Genomic DNA, 16,481 nt, shown 5'->3' on the forward strand with positions numbered 1-16,481 from the left:
CAGTTGGGTCTGGGGTCTACAGAGAAGCTTTTAAGGCCTTCCTGATGGGGGGGGGGTGGGGTATATAAGTTCAGTGGGGAGGAACAAGCTGAGGCAATGGGTCTACCTGGACAGGCAGGTTTGTGGATCTCGCCTTTACGTCTCAGAGTGAGTTATTGATGGTGCATCAATTTTATTGACTGGAAGAAGGAACAAGCAGTAGTTGACCACCATACTACATCCTGGAGACTGAGAGGCCGGGCTCAGGCCTCAATCGCCTTTATACAGGGGTCTGTGGGTGGAGCCACAGGACCATTCAGCAGGGGGGGGGGGTGTCCAGATTTAGTTCACCACACCAGGTCTGTCATGTTTGATGAGAGAATAAAAAATATTGGATAGAAACAAGCTATTCTGCACATCCAAATCATGATATGTGGTCCTTTGAAGTCAATGAATACAATCCTCTGTTCCCACTTTCATCAAAGGTCAAAGTAAATCAAAGTACAGATATTTCACCATATACTACCGTGAGGTTCTCTTTCTTGTGGGCATACTCAGTAAATCCAATAACTATAATAGTGTAGTCGCGCCCAACGCGCTACTAAGGAAACGCACGGAGGCAGAGAAAGAGCCGATTCAAAATCGCGCGCTTAAATCTCTCCTCCCATGGGCCCCTGCGACCCGCGGGGCGGACGTGACGTCAGACCGACCCCGGAAGGTCCGCCCCGAGCGCGCTACCGCGTGTCTGCCCGCGGCTCCCGATGATGGAGGTTCGAGTCCCGCGTGTGCGGGCCGCCAGAATAGGATCAGAGGAAGACCCCACCCAACAGGATGGACAACCAGCGTGCAAATACCATAAGTATTAAAAAAAAAGACATGATGACAATAATCAACGAGAGAAAGGCTGCACAAAACATTGGAGGAACTCAGAAGGTCAGGCAGCATCCATGGAAATACATAGATAGTCAACGTTTCGGGCTGAGACCCTTCTTCTGGACTTCGGGACAGATAAATAGGTAATAAGTATCAAAAGTGTGAGATGAAAAGTCCTTGTAAGTGAGTGAAAAGTCCTTGTAAGTGAGCCCACAGGTTGTGGGAACAGTTCAGTGATCAGGCAAATGAAGTTGAGTGAAGTTATCCCCGCTTGTTCAAGAGCCTGATGGTTGAAGGGTAATAGCTGCTCCTGAACCTGGTGGTGTGAATCCTGAGGCTTCTGTACCTTCTTCCTGATGGAAGCAGTGAGAAGAGAGCATGACGTGAGTGGTGGGGGTCTTTGATGATGGATGCTGCTTTCCTGCAGCAACACCATGTAGATGTGCTCAATAGTGGGAAGGGCTTTAACCATGATGGATGGACCGTACCCACTACTCTTTGTAGGATTTTCCATCCAAGGGCATTGGTGTTTCTCTATCAGGCTGTGATGCAGCCAGTCAATATACTGGCCATCATATATCAATAGAAGTTTGTCAAAGTCATGCCGAATCTTTGCAAACTTCTAAGAAAGTCGAGGTGCTGCCGTACTTTCTTGGTAATCGCACTTACATACTGGGCCCAGGACATCTCATCTGAAGTGATAAGACCAAGCAATTTAAAGTGGCTGACCCTCTCCAGCTCTGATCTCCCGATGAGGATTGGCCCAGGGACCTCCAATTTCCTCCTGGAGTCAACAATCCTTGGTCTTGCTAACATTGAGTGAGAGGTTTATTCAGCATCGTCTTGCATGAATCTAAATAACCTACCTCATTTGCTCCATTTTCCAATCACTCCATCCAGAAGGGTTATTCCTTCTGAGTTCCTTATCTAATCTCTCTTCCCAACAACTGGATGGAAGAGATACTGGATAAGAACCTCTCTCCATGTACAAAAAAGCCTTTCATAACTTTAAATACTGACCCAGATGCCGCCTTCCAAGTGAAAAGAGATTCAGTCTTTAAAGAGGAAAGAGAACTCTGTCAGCTCCATCACGGGCACAAAGTTCTCCACCATCAAGGACGCCATCAACGAGGTGGCAACCATCGCAAAGGACCCTCACAAACTGGGACATGCCATCTTCTCGTTACTGCCATTGGGGAGATGGTACAGAAGCCTGAAGGCACACACTCAATGATGTAGGAATGACATATTCACCTCCATCATTGGGAGGCACATAGTGGTGAACACCACGCTTCACAGTACTACTGACCCAGTCCACAAGGAGGTTGTACGTTTTCCCCATGAGTGTGTGGGTTTCCTCAGGTTGCTCCAGTTTCCTCCTGTAGTCCAAAGACGTACCGGCTGATAGGTTAATTGGTCATGGTAAACTGTCCAGTGATCCAGCTAGGGTTAAATCGAGGGATTGCTGGTCGGCCCAACTTGAAGGGCTGGAAGGGCCTATTCCATGTTGTATCTCAGTAAATAATAACCAAATAAATAAATAAAAGCATCAACCTGTTCATGAACCCATGAACACTACTTCATTATTCCTTTCATCTGCAACATTTATTTATTTTTGTAACTTATAGTAATTTTATGCCCGTGCACTTTACTGCAGCACAAAAACAACAAATTGTGCATCTTATAAATCAGTGATAATAAATCTGATTCGGATTTAGTTTTGTTAGACCTCTGTGACTGGTATAATGAACTATTCTGCTCGTAAGTCATTTCTCTATCCTCGCCAAAGCCTCCATATTCTCTTTATAGATGGAAACCACAACTGCCTCTAATATTTCAAGATTCAATGAAAACTTAATGAAACTTAATTAATTCTCAGTTTTGTAAAACGGACGAGACATTTTTAACTTGCATTACATTTGTACAGTGAGCGATTAGTTTTCTGTACTGCAGAGCACGAGTCTCTCCTGGGGGCTCTGGTATTGCTTGCTTGGTGGTTGATGCTTGTGCTTGGGGGGGTGAAGGGGGTTTGGGGATTCCAATGTTCTTACTGTCACTCATTCTTTGGGGTGCTCTTCTGTTTCGTGGATGTCAGTGAAGAGTAAGAATTTCAGGGTGTATACCGCATACATTCTCTGATATTAAATGGAACCATTGAAGCTATTGCTTCACTCTTCAAGCCCTTGCTATTTGCCAGACAACTGAGACTTAATTTTTTCTTGTTGAAAGGTAACAACTCTCACTTCTCTACATCAAGCTTCCACTGGTTCATTTCTGGCAACCACTCCCCTCTGTGACCCCCTCACCCCTTCTCTTTCCCCTTCCCCACCTCACCCCATCCCACAACTTGCCCATCCTCGTCACCTTCCTCCCCCTGGTTCCCCACCCCCTTCCCTTCGTTCCATGCCTTCTCCTCTCATATTGTGGAAATACATCTGTAACCCCGAAGTCTTTACGAAGTTGTAACTTTTGCAAAAGCATGTGAACACAATGGAATCTATGTAATCCCAAGGTGCTTTGCTGGTTCGGATAGGAAGCTTACAAGTCCGTGTGTGTTTTATGATAGGAAGCTGTCTTTTTATGACAGGAGACTTGTTTTATGGCTGGGGTTGATTTTTTGACAGCAGAGGTAAACAGGATAGAGCTCCTAAAGAACAAATGTCAGAATGAGATAAAAGAGGAATGTAATGGAATGAAACAACATAATTACTGTACTCTGTAAAACGTATAAAAGTGCTTTGGTTGAAACAAAAGATTGAGGCTATTTTTCCGTATGTTTCTTGGCTGGAAGCATACCTCCTATTAAAAGCAGAATAATAAATGCACTAATAATGTCAGCCACTCTGAATTTGTTGCAGTTTGTTTCTGTATATTAGAAGATCTAGATGAATGGTACACGGCAATATTCTCAGGGTGGAGGAGCAATACCTTCCATTCTGTCTGGCTAGCCTCCGCACTGATGGCATGAATGTCTGGTAAACAAATTTCAACCCCCTTCCCTGCTCCACACTCTGACCCTTTAGCTCTTCTCACTCACCTTTTACTTCCCCCTTAGGTTCCCCCCCACTTCCCTTTCTCTAATGGTCCACGCTCCTCTCCTTGACCTTTCCCACCGACCTGGCTTCACCTGCCTCCTTCCCCTCCCTGCACCCATTTATTCTGGCATCTTCCCCCTTTCTCTCCCAGTCCTGAAGAAGGGTCTCAGTCGGAAACAATGACTTTCTATTCACTTCCAACCTGCCTGTCCTGCTGAATTCCTCAAGGATTTTGTGTGTGTTCCTTCTTCTTCAGCCTTTGCCTTCTCAACCTATCACCTCCCAGCCTCTCATGTTGTTCCCTTTCAACCCCCTCCACCCTCCTACCTTCTACCTCTCACCTGGACCATCTGTCAACTACTAGCCTGTACTATGACCCCTCCCTTTTTATTCTGACTTCTACCCTCTTCCTCTCCAGCCTGATGAAAGGTCCCAATCCGAAATATTGACTGTTCATTTCCCTCCACAGATGCTACCTGTCCTGCCGAGTTCCTCCAGCATTTTGTGTGCATTGATATTCCTAATCCTGAAGTTTATTACTACCTTCTTGATTTTACAGTTCTTAGCCATGTTGATCCTTCCCAACTTGCTATTACGGTCAAATTTAGAAACTGTGGTTTTGAATCTGGTCTGAATTGTTAATATAATTCAATTCAAATTTAATTGTCATTCAACCATACATAAATACCCATGAATACAGCCAAACGAAACAGTATTACGCCAGGCCAAGGTACCAAACATAGTGCCAACAGTCACACACAGCACAAAGCACACATAGCTTATGCAAAATAGCAGGCACATAAAGGTATCAGTAAAACTGGGAGCCAGATTAGATTGATAGATAGATAGATAGATACTTTATTCATCCCCAAGGGGAAATTCAACACTTTTCCAGTGTCCCATACACTTATTGTAGCAAAACTAATTACATACAGTATTTAACTCAGTATAAATATGATATGCATCTAAAATCACCCTCCCAAAAAGCATTAATAAATAGCTTTTAAAAAGTTCTTAAATAGTTTACTAAAGTGCATTGAGTGGTAACTTAAGCTCAGTCCTAACCCCAGCACTTTAACATGTCTTGCCCCTGGTGGTTGAATTGTAGAGTCGAATGGCGTTGGGGAGTAATGATCTCTTCATCCTGTCTGAGGAGCATTGCATTGACAGCAACCTGCCGCTGAAGCTGCTTCTCTGTCTCTGGATGGTGCTGTGCAGAGGATGTTCAGGGTTTTCCATGATTGACCGTATCCTACTCAGCGCCCTCCGCTCTGCCACCAATGTCATACTCTCCAGTTCTGTGCCCACGACAGAGCCCGCCTTCCTCACCAGCTTATTAAGACGTGAGGCGTCCCTCTTCTTAATGCTGCCTCCCCAGCACACCACCACAAAGAAGAGGGCGCTCTCCACAACTGACCGATAGAACATCTTAAGCATCTCACTACAAACATTGAATGACGCCAGCCTTCTGAGGAAGTACAGTCGACTCTGTGCTTTCCTGCACAGGGCATCTGTGTTGGCAGTCCAGTCTAGCTTCTCGTCTAACTGCACCCCCAGATACTTGTAGATTGTAGATTAGTCCCAGCAGTCTCCCTCAAGAGTAAACGGTCGACGTGTCAGGCCGAGACCCTTCAGCCTGAGTCCTGATGAAAGGTCTCGGCCCAAAACATAGACTGTTTACTCTTCTCCATAGATGTTGCCTGGCCTGCTAAGTTCCTCCAGCATCTTCAAGTCAAGTCAAGTCACTTTTATTGTCATTTTGACCATAACTGCTATGTACAGTATGTAGTAAAAATGAGACAATGTTTTTCAGGACCATGGTGTTACATGACACAGTATAAAAACTAGACTGAGCTACATAAAAAACAGCACAGAGAGAAAAAACAACTACAGTAGACTACAGACCTACTCAGGACTGCATAAAGTGCACAAAACAGTGCAGGCATTACAATAAATAATACACAAGACAATAGGTGTCAGTCCAGGCTTCGGGTATTGAGGAGTCTGATAGCTTGGGGGAAGAAACTGTTACATAGTCTGGTTGTGAGACCCCGAATGCTTCAGTGCCTTTTCCCAGATGGCAGGAGGGAGAAGAGATCGTATGAGGGGTGCGTGGGGTCCTTCATAATGTTGTTTCCTTTGCGGATGCAGTGCGTAGTGTAAATATCCGTAATGGCGGGAACAGAGACCCCGATGATCTTCTCAGCTGACCTAACTATCCGCTGCAGGGCTTTGAGATTCGAGATGGTGCAATTTCCGAACCGGGCAGTGATGCAGCTGCTCAGGATGCTCTCAATACAACCCCTGTAGAATGTGATGAGGATTGGGGGGGGGGGGGGGTGGGAGATGGACTCTCCTCAGCCTTCGCAGAAAGTAGAGACTGGATTTCCAGCATTGGCAGATTTTCTCCAGTTCCACCTCCTGCCATTCTGGAAAGACAACTCTTTACTTCTGTTCGGTCTGTTGAACCTTGCATTCAAGCCAATTGTCCATTCTATTGAGGTCTCCTGCTCTCTTATGTTATTCATAATATGAGGCACTTTTCCAAAGGCCTTGGCCAGTCTCGGTACATTGTATTCACTTCACTACTCTTGTCTACCTTCTTTGTTACCTCTTCAAAACATTTAATAAGTAATGGAAAAAGAAGAGATGCTCTTTTGCACACCGCTATTGTAATGCACAGTATGTTTGAGTTACTGACAACTTGAACCAGCGTGGCCACTCTCCCGATATTTCTCTCATTACCAAGGCATTTTTTCATCCACAGAATTGTCACTCACTGGATGTCTTTTCAGGAGTTTTTTTTTTGTGCTATTCTCTGTAAACTCTAGAGACTATTGTGCACGACAATCCTAGGAAATCAGCAATTTCTGAGATACTCAAACCACCCCATCTGGCACCAACAGTCATTGCAGATCACTTAGATCACAGTTCTTCCCCATTCTAGTCTCTGCTGTGAACAACAACTGAACCTCGTGACCACGTCCTCATGCTTTCATGTACTGAGTTGCTGCCACATGATTGGCCGATTGGAAATTCGGATTAATGAGCAGCTATCCGTAACAAAGTGGCCACTGTGTGCAGAGTGAAGCAACCCCTGGGTTATGAGAACTGACAGCAGAATGCATTTGCTCATGGCAAAGTCAGCGACACTGGGGGCATCAACTTGGATTCTGAAAACAGGGCAATGAAGGGGCAACCTTTGTGGATAACAACATCCTCAGCAGTGTGATTGGCTTAAAACGGCACAGATTTAGAGTAACACATACAAAATGCTGGAGGGACTCAGCAGGTCAGGCAGCTTCAATGGAAAGGGATAAACAGTCTGGCAATTCCCCACCTTGCTATTGCCTCAGTAATTGGGCTTTAATCCTCTCGTCTAATTTCCAATCATTCCCAGTTCCACTAATTACACACACCTGCCTTCCATCAATAAATGCAGAATAAAAACCCTGTAATCAAAACAAGGAGCTGCCAGTTTGTTGGTCGACTCCGGTGTGTGTAACCTCGGTTCACGGTCCTTTAGGACAGTCAGTTCTAAGTTCCGTATCATTTTCCTGGATTCTCCACGTGAACCTCGTCTCTATATCAAGACTCTCCTGGATACCTATTGCACGCTTGTGACGTGCTAATGCCTCCCGATCCTGCCTCCATGCCTGTGTCCAGCACTTGGGTTCACCCACAGCCATGTCCTTTCGACACAGTCAACTTTTCTGGCCAAGACCCTTCATCAAGACTTGGCCCAAAACATCGACCGGTTCTCCCTTTCCATTGATGCTGCCTGACTTTCTGAGTTCCTCCACTCATTTTTATGTGTCGAGCATCCACAGAACCTCTTGTGTTTATGGGACACAACTTTGAAAGTGCACAGTTGAAAGTACGTTTCTTAGCAAGAACGTGTGCATGAAACAACCTTGAGGTTTGTCTCCTTACAGGGAGCCACAAACAAAGAAACCTCTAAAAGAGCCCATTTAAAAAAAAGACCAACATATTTAAAAAAAGAGAAGACAGCCATATTTCTAAAAAGACCGACGATAACAAAAGATTTGTATACTTCACAACAGGTTGGTAAATGGGATAGAATTCTCTTGGAGCCGGAAATGAGAATGGTGCCAATCGAAGACCAAACTGGATTGCGTATTTTTTTCCCAGGGAGTGAGACTGAAAGTGCAAGAGAGGAATTACTTTGTTCTATTTGTAATTGCCCGGATGTACTAAATAGAATTTTATAGTCTTTTGTGCTTCGCACTTTTATGTAGGACGAGAAAGTTTCAGAGCGTTTCTTGCCTGTTTGGCAACCTATGTGTGCGTTATCATTGCCTGAGGGCTCTGGGATTCCAGTTGCTGCAATGCATTATCTAGAGGTCATGGATAATAACAGTAACTTGTAATTAAATATCTTAAGGAGCTTCAAGTGTGTATTTGACATTCAACCAAGTTTGTTAATGTTTCTGGGATCATTCTCCACCAGAAAGTTCCTGAAAAACAATGGAAGCAGTTGCTACCTTAAAGGAGAGAAAATCTGAAAGCCGGAGATATCAATGCAGAGATCTGAAGCACTAACATCACTACTGAAGGGGTGTATAACAGGGGCATATAATATGTGCATGGGCATTGGTTAATTAAGGTGTAGTGTTGTTATTTTCCTTGTGGTTTAACTTTCCTATGCTTGCCTATGCTTGTATTTTTATATAATCACATGTTCAGTGAATTCTCCAGTAATTTTTTTATTTTCACAGAAGCTTGGTAAAAGGACCAACCAGAGTAGGCTTTATACAGAGAACGGTCGGGCACTGAAGAGTACTGTGGAACAAAGGGATCTGGGAACATAGGTTCCTAATTGAATGAAAGTGGCATCACAGGTAGACAGGGTGGTAAAGAAATCTTTTGGTACAGATCAAAGTACTGAGTACAGGAGTTGGGATGTTATGTTGAGGTGCATAAGACTTTGCTGGGGCCTAATCTGGAGAATTGTGTGTGCAGTTCCGGTCATCCTCCTAGAGGAAATATGTAAATAAGTTTGAAAGACTACAGGGAAAATTTACAAGGATTTTGCCAGGATTGTGGGGCCTGAGTTATAAGGAAAGATTGAATAAGTTAGAACTTTATATCCTGAACATATTAGCTTGAGGGGAGATTTGATGAAAGTATTCAAAATTATGATGGGTGTAAATTGAATAAATGCAAGCAGGCTTTTTCTGCTGAGGTTGGGTGAGACTCAAACTAGAGGTCATGGGCTAAGGTTGAAAGGTGAAAAGTTTAAGGGGAATGTGAGGGGGAACTCCATCTCTCAGAGGGTAGTGAGAGTGTGGAATGAGCTGCCAGAGCAATTCATTTATGTTCCATTTAAACACTCATGAGGAATTTGGACAGGTATATGGATCGGTACAGTCCAGGTGCAGGTTGATGAGACTAAGCAGTTTAAATGGTTCTGCATGGACTAGATGGGCTGAAGGGCCTGTTTCTGTCTGTACTTTTCTCTGACTCTCTGACTGGAATTTGTCAAATCTCATCTGGGTATGAGACAACCATGGCTGCTATTTTGTTTGTGTTGTATATAGATCCTCCACCCATGCCGCACGAGGTACCTGGAAGCCTATGTATTGTAAATATCATTTGCTGTCCCAGATAAAGATGTTCCTTTGCCCATCAAGTTGTCAAGTGGTCTTTTTGTAAAGTAGAAGTTACCACAGTTTGTCTTCCTTTGTTCATTCTTTGCTCCTGAAACACTTAATAAAACAAATGCAAGTTCAATACCTCGTTCTTGACTTCCGAAGAACCTTTGGATCACAAAGGTACTGGGATCCAACAAAATGGCAACTTTTCTATGAGTTCATTCTCCGATCAAGACCAAAACACTGAGCCAATTCCCAGAGCCGAGTAAGCAATGAGCATGATCCTCAGCTGTTAGTAGAGGTAATCACCTATATACATGTTCAATGAATATTTCAGCAATCCTCTATTTTCCAGAAACTTGGTTGCACTTTGGGAGACTGACCAGGGTAGATCTTACACAGTGAGTGATAGGGCACTGTGGAGTGCAGTACACCAATGGGAAGTACTCTTTTGGCATCTAAGTATGTGGGCAACTATCTGGTGGCCATTATCCCAATACATTATCGAAGAACATTTACACTTTTGGTGAGCATTATTAATAATTTGTCAGATTATGCTGTCTCAGAAAGGCAGTGTCTGTTATTAAGGACCTCCAGCACCCAGGGCATGCTCTTTTCTCACTGTTACCATCAGGAAGGAGGTACAGGAGTCTGAAGACACACACTCAGCGATTCAGGAACAGCTTCTTCCTCTCTGCCATCCGGTTCCTAAATGGAGATTGAAGCTTTGGACACTACCTCACTTTTTTAAAAAATATACAGTATTTTTGTTTTTGCATGTTTTAAAAATCTATTCAACATACATTATTGACTTAATTGTTTATTATTATTATTATGCTTTATTATATATTTTTTCTCTCTGCCAGATTATGTATTGCATTGAACTGCTGCTGCTAAGTTAACAAATTTCACGTCACATGCCGGTGATAATAAACCTGATTCTGATAACTAGCTTGTTATCTGATTAATTACTAATAATTTTTAATAATTGTACTTCCTTCCGCTAGCCTGCAGGTCACCCTTGGGCGAGATGTAGCACCTGCTTAGCCCCTCCGATCAGGGTCATGTGAAGCCATGGGGGCAGGTGGTGGATGGTCGTACGAGTAGCCGGTGCAGATCACAAGTCCTGATTATGCGACCACTGACGCCAGGCAGACAATCTCTGAAGAGTATTGATAATGGCTGAGGTCACCCCTCCTGTAAAGACACTGCCTGTCCTCCAAGAGAACCACAACCTTGTCGTAGAGTTTGGAGGCTTGCATGCCTCAATGACCTGTAGAGCTATGTTGGCTGGAGTAAGGACCTTATGTTTTGACCCTTGGTAGAGTCACTCATGCCAACAGGTCAAAGGGTAGAGGCCAGTCTCCTGGTCCTCCAGGTTTGGGGGTTCAGCTCAGGGCTAACAACGCTGACTGGTCAAAAAAAATTGTCATGGAAACAACAATGAAGAATCCTTCTACATCTGAGTGTGACGGTATTCCTGGGACTCCACCCGGGATTACAGTAGTGAAAACTGAGGGGAAGCTACTGGCATGATAAAGGAAGCCCTGAACACCAACAGAGATGGAGGATCTTTTTTGCAACCCGAAACACCAACAGCGCAATGGGCAGTAACTAACTTCTACCTGTACATGGTCCATATCATGCCATTCCCTACAATCATCTCTCTGATAGCCTCTTAAACGCCTCTATCATATCTGCCTTCATCACCACCCATGGCAGTTTGTCCCAGGCCCCCACTGCTCTCTACAGAACTCTGCAAAAGTCTTAGGCACATATACATATAGCTAGGGTGTCTAAGACAGTACTGTAGTAATTCTGTGTATTATGTACACTATACTGCTGTCGCAAAGGGAAAACAAATTCCATGACATGTGTGAGTGATGATAAACCTGATTCTGATCTGGGTCTCTGTTGTGGACTGAGAGCGGGAAGGGGGCAGGGAGAGGGGAATCGTGGTTGGGAAAGGGGGAAGAGAGAGAGGAGAGAGTGAGAAGCACAGGAGAAACATTCTGTAACGATCAATAAACCAATGGCATTCTTTCCACATGTCAACATCCCAAAGGAGCTGTCTGATATTTGATCACTATAAGGCTACTTCCCTCTAAGAGACTTGAATTGACTGCATGTTAATAATTACTTCAAATACACTTCCTGCATAATTGTTTACTTGCTCCAGTGATTTGAACGTTGCACACTTCATGGTTTATTTTGCCTGAAATCATCATCAGTTCAACATCTCCTCCCTCACCTCCATTCAGGGCCCCAAACTGTCCTTCCAAGTGAGACAACACTTTGCCTGTGAATCTGCCGGGGCCATCTATTGTGCCCGGTACTCCGGAGGCATAGGTGAGATCCGTTGCAAATGGGGGGATCCCCCCATTTGAGCACCCCCACTCCATCCGCCACAAGTGAAAATCCCCGGTAGCCAAACGTTTTACTTCCAGTTCCCATTCCTACAAGTTGGTCCATTGCCTCAACTTGTGCCAAGATGAAGCCACCCTCAGGGTGGAGGAGCAACACCTTATATTCCATCTGGGTAGCCCCTAATCTGATGGAATGAATATCAATTTCTCTTTCTGGTAAAAACAAATCCCTTCTCCTTCTCTCTTCTTCAGTCCCCCAGTCTGGCCTCTTACCTCTTCTCACTTGCCTGTCACCTCCCTTTGGTGCTCCTCCTCTTCCCTTTCTCCTATCAGATTCCTTCCTGTCCAGCCCTTTACCTTTCCCACCCACCTGGCTTCACCTATCACCTTCTAGCTATTTTCCCTCCCCCATCTTTTTATTCAGCCATCTTCCCCATTCCTCTCCAGCCATGAAGAAGAGTCTCAGCACTGATCTTCAACGGTTTACTCATTTCCATAGATGCTGCCTGACCTGCTGAGTTCCTGCGGGATTTTGTATGCATTATTACCTCATTATTCCTCTTTCACACCGTTGTTCCTGCATCCTACATTACTTATAGTAATTTTAATTCTTGCACTTTACTGCTGCCACAAAGGCAAGGGGATTGGGGCTGTGGGTGGGAGGGGGGAGCGGATATGGATCAGCCATGATATGATGGCAGAGCAGACTTGATGGGCCAAATGGCCTAATTCTGCTCCTATATGTTATGGTCTCTGAACAGCAAGTATCACAACCTGTGTCAGTGATAATAAACCTCATTCCAATTCAAATTCTATAAAATAAAACGATAACAGTCTGCCGAATAAAGCGTTACGGTTACAGGAGAAAGTAATGTAAAGGCAGGCAGTAAGATGCAAGACCACCAAGAGGTAGGTTACGCAAAGGAGGTTTTAATAAAGGAAAATGTGTTGCAGAGAGAAAGCAATTTTTGGGACAGAATTCCAGAGTTCAGGACCTGGACTGCTGATGTACACTGATTAAGTTCAAGTTATGGAAAAGATTCAAAGGTTCAAAGTTCAAGTAATGGGAAAAGTTCAAAGTACATATAAATCACCATATACAGCCGTGAGGTTCATTTTCCTGCGGGCATACTCAATAATGCATAGAAGTTTATCGATAACAGGATCAATGAAAGATCAACCAGAGTGCAGAAGACAACAAACTGTGCAAATGCGAATATAAGTAGATGGCGATAAATAACCAGAACATGAGGTAAGACGGTAAAGTGAGATCGTTGGTCTTGGGAAACTCTCAATGGCAACTGAGCGTAGTTTTTGTTCAAGAGGCTGATGGTTGAGGGGTAGTAACTGCTCTTGAACCGGATTGTGCGAGTCCTGAGGCTCTTGTACCTTCTACCTGATGGCAGCGGTGAGAAAACAGCACGGTCTGGGTGGTGGGGGTCCCTGATGATGGACGCTGCTTTCCTGTGACAGTGCTTCCTGCAAACAGATCCGTAGAATGAGATGAGTGATGTCCTGCAGGTTTCCAGAGACTGAAAGGGCGACGGAGATGGCAACGGCCAATGCATTGTGTGTTAGTTTTTGGAGATGTTACTGGTACATCAGCGCGATGTCATTACAGGTCAGCGGGGCGTCGGGGTTCTCGTGTTCAATTCCTGCGTCTTTTGTAAGCAACGTGGTCCGTTCCTTCCCGTGACCGCGTGGGTTTCCTCCGGGTGCTCCTGTTTTCTCCCACAGTCCAAAAATGAACCACTTAGTAGGTTAATTGGTCATTCTAAATTGTTCGGCGATTCGGCTCGGGTTAAATCGGCGGGTTGCCGGGCGGCGAAGGACTGTTCCGCGTTCAATGAAATAAATAGATCGACAAAGCCGCCGTGAGGTAGCCCCAAAAAATGTCAGAATAAAGGCAGCCGGAGATGGGGTTCATAAGGACAGCGCTGGATACTTCAGGCGCTTAAATCTGCTCCAAGATGCTCCGGTTGACTCCGCCGGTCTGCCGCTCCGTACCGTGGTCTGGCAACATCAACCAAACCCCGCTGTAACGTTTTATACCGACTCCCTCCGACCAAACAGGGACTCTCGGGGGACTGAAGTGATTCATGCATGGCAGCACGTTGATTAACTTGCAGGGCCAACAGAGGCCCGACCTATTGAGCAGGACACGCTCTATGCCCCATCTCAGCGGTATTTGAGTTCAACTAATTCAACCGGGTGGCGGGGTGAGATACGTCTCTATAAAGCGCTCCTACCCTCCGCTAGACTGCAGGTCACCCTTGGGCAAGGTGAAGCACCTGCTTAGCCCCCCTGAGCAGGGTAATGTGAAGCCATGGGAGCAGGTCGTATGAGCAGCTGGTAGTTATCATAAGTCCTGGTTGTGCTACCAATGACAATCTCTGAAGAGTATTGATAATGGCTGGGGTCACCCGTCTTGTAAAGACACTGCCCAGAAGAAGGCAATGGCAAACCAGTTCTGTAGAAAAAATTTGCCAAGAACAATCGCGGTCATGACGATGATGAATTCCATAAACGAATTTTAAAAAAACTACCAGCGACCGTGAACTCGCTGCATTGTCTAGTCCTTCAAGAAAACTCCACGGAACCTTTCCGTTCACTGAGTTCGTGTCGCGACCGTTAAACACGAAACCGACCACCAAGACAGTATTATTTCACCAGTCCATCAAATGTCCCATTTGCACGCTGTTTTACACACACACACACACACACACACACACACACACACACACACACACAATCTTTCAGCAGGGCTGCTTCCTGCTGTCCACGGGCACCCCCACCCCCCGCCACCCCCGACCTGCTAAGTTCCCCCAACATTTTGTGTGTATGCTACTCCGCGTCAGCGGAATTTCTCGTGCCTTTAAATTTACAGACAATTACATGAACAGATTTACACCTCCTGCAATCCGCACGTCTCTTTGGGATGTGGGGGGGGGGGAGGGTGACCGCAGCAGTCGGGAGAACCCCTCACTGTCACAGGGAGAACGCGCGGACTCCACGCGGACAGCGCCGAAGGTCGGGACCAGAACCAGACAGTGTGGCCGCGGCTGTATTTGCTGAGCCAGCCCCGTTCGCTTCCTCCCGAGTCACACGAAAGTGACTCCGGACCCGCTGCGTGGATACTGACGCGGCGCGGTGTGAAGTGAAAAATAATGCCGGTTTTGCTGTCAACGCGGGCATCATATGAGCAAAGATTAAATGCACTCACGTAGGTCAATTGATCACCTTCCTGACTGGGTACAGATACCCAGATTTCTTCTAACGGCAGTCTGAAGTGGACCCGACATTGTCCCTGAAAGACTAACGCGAAATAATCTCTCTCCCCGACCCTAGCAACCCAGGTTACCGGTTTAACTCGTTATGAGTCCCTTCACTGCATGGGACTGTCGCTTCAGCCGGTTAGTGGACAGTGCCTGATCTCCAGGCTGCAGGCGGAACGGGGGCCACGTCCATCCGGCTGGGAATGGGCGAAGCCTCAAGACCCCCATCACCCAGGTCATTGCTACCATCAGGAAGGAGGTACAGGAGCCTGAAGGCACACACTTATTGATTCAGGAACAGCTTCTTCCCCTCTACCATCAGGTTTCTGAATGGACATCGGACCCATGAACACTACCTCACTACTTTTAAAATGTCTATTTTTTGCACTATTTATGCCACTATTTTATATACCTCACTGTAATTCAGTATCCCCCCCCCCCCCGCCATTAGCATTGTACTGCTGCCGCAAAGACAACAAATTTCACGACGTAAGCCGGTGATAGTAAACCTGATTCTGATTCTGAGAAGCAAATGCAGACGGGAGAGAGAGAGAGGGCGATAACCGGGTGGGAGAGAGAGCGCGACGGCGGGGTAAGAGAGGAAACTCCGCTCTAAGTAGGACCAGATAAGGAACTGGCAGACAAACGGAAAAGCCGCGTGTGTTGGAAACGTTCAATACAGACAGAACACTCGGGAGATCGCGCCGCACCTGTAGGTAGAGAAGGCATTGATGCGAAATGTTGGCTGCTTCTTTGCCCTGCCGAGGGGTTGCCGCGCGTTCCCACTCCGAGTGGAGTGGGAAGTTCGACCAACTGGATAACCAGAGCGACTCGGAGGAGAGAAGAGAGGCGGGCGTCGACGCGGAGCGCTGCTGGCGGAGACAACGACCGAAAAACAGCGCGCAGCTCGCCGGCCACCTGCCGCCGAACACGCCGCGCCCCGGGGCAGAGCCTCGCCGAGTGTCGCTGCCCAGATTGCACCCTCGGCGGACGCAAAGAGAGGGAGAAAGAAATCGCGTTTTGGACGCGTTGTTTCCGTACGTAAATCTCCCGGAGACAGACGGCAGCAGCTGGCGGACCGACCCAGGGGGTATGAAACTGCGGTCGCTGGATGGACGCAATCTTGTTCCGAAGTCAGAAGTTTGCAGCTGAACGCGCATGAAAGCAATGGGACATAAAAAGCGTGCGTACGTTTCCAACGTTAAATCAATGCCGCTAGGAGCTAAAGATGACTACACGAGCTGGCGTATGTATTTACAAATGTTTCACTGAACACAAACGCATTTAAAATAGATTCAACCAGAGAAGATTTAAAACTCTAGAACCAGAAAGTTTTTT

At 45.9% G+C, this 16,481-nt stretch overlaps 1 protein-coding gene across 2 annotated transcripts in view; it reads right to left on the bottom strand.

Annotated features, from left to right (window-relative positions):
- LOC132381418 (gremlin-1-like) overlaps window positions 1-16,481 on the bottom strand; it is a 121,013-nt gene that overhangs the window by 103,279 nt on the left and 1,253 nt on the right. The window lies entirely within an intron of this gene.

Source organism: Hypanus sabinus, chromosome 26 (assembly GCF_030144855.1).
Source record: "Hypanus sabinus isolate sHypSab1 chromosome 26, sHypSab1.hap1, whole genome shotgun sequence".
Lineage (NCBI taxonomy): Eukaryota > Metazoa > Chordata > Chondrichthyes > Myliobatiformes > Dasyatidae > Hypanus > Hypanus sabinus.